Here is a 621-nt window from a genome sequence, read left to right as displayed (position 1 = left end):
CTCATGTGATTCAGTTTTCATTCATTCGCCCTCACATCAGAAACAGCAAAAATAATCTTCAGCTAGGACGCTGACAGTGGTATTCATGCACGCGCATGAATACCACTTTTCCACGCGGGTTGACCTTGTGACATTGACCACGGCGCGCCAAGAAACTAGTTCCTTCGATCCTCTGGAAACACATACCGCTTTTTGCTATCCTGCAGGAGGAGGAGGGGGGGGATAACGTGAATCCTGTTTTTTTCCCCTAGGGAATTTCCCCCGCAGGATTCTGATGAAGGATGAGTTAAAGTGAGGGGTGAGGCTGGGCGGGAGAAAGAAGGGTTTAGGGGTGGGGGTGGGGGGTGGGGTGGGGGGTGTGGGTGGGGGTGGAAGGAGGGGGGGGTGGGGGTAACGGGGAGGGTGGGGTTATGGGGAGAGGGGGGGGGGGTTTATTGGGGTAAAATGGGAAAAAGGTGTTTAGGGATGGACGAAGCAAGGAAAGCGACGGATGCATAATAAACAATTAGATAAATTAAGGGATAGTTTGGACAGATAGACAGAAAATGGAATTGACAGACAACAAAAATAATCGGACGTAAACAAACAATACTCGAACAATTTTTTATTTGCTAGTTTTAA

The 621-nt window shown here is 48.8% G+C and overlaps 1 protein-coding gene across 1 annotated transcript in view; it reads right to left on the bottom strand.

The window, feature by feature from the left end:
- Window positions 1–621, bottom strand: part of LOC119594385 — a 78,124-nt gene that overhangs the window by 53,211 nt on the left and 24,292 nt on the right. The gene's annotated exons all lie outside the window — the stretch shown is intronic.

This window comes from Penaeus monodon, chromosome 33 (assembly GCF_015228065.2).
Source record: "Penaeus monodon isolate SGIC_2016 chromosome 33, NSTDA_Pmon_1, whole genome shotgun sequence".
NCBI classification, from domain to species: domain Eukaryota; kingdom Metazoa; phylum Arthropoda; class Malacostraca; order Decapoda; family Penaeidae; genus Penaeus; species Penaeus monodon.
This window is presented reverse-complemented; position numbering and strand designations above follow the sequence as displayed.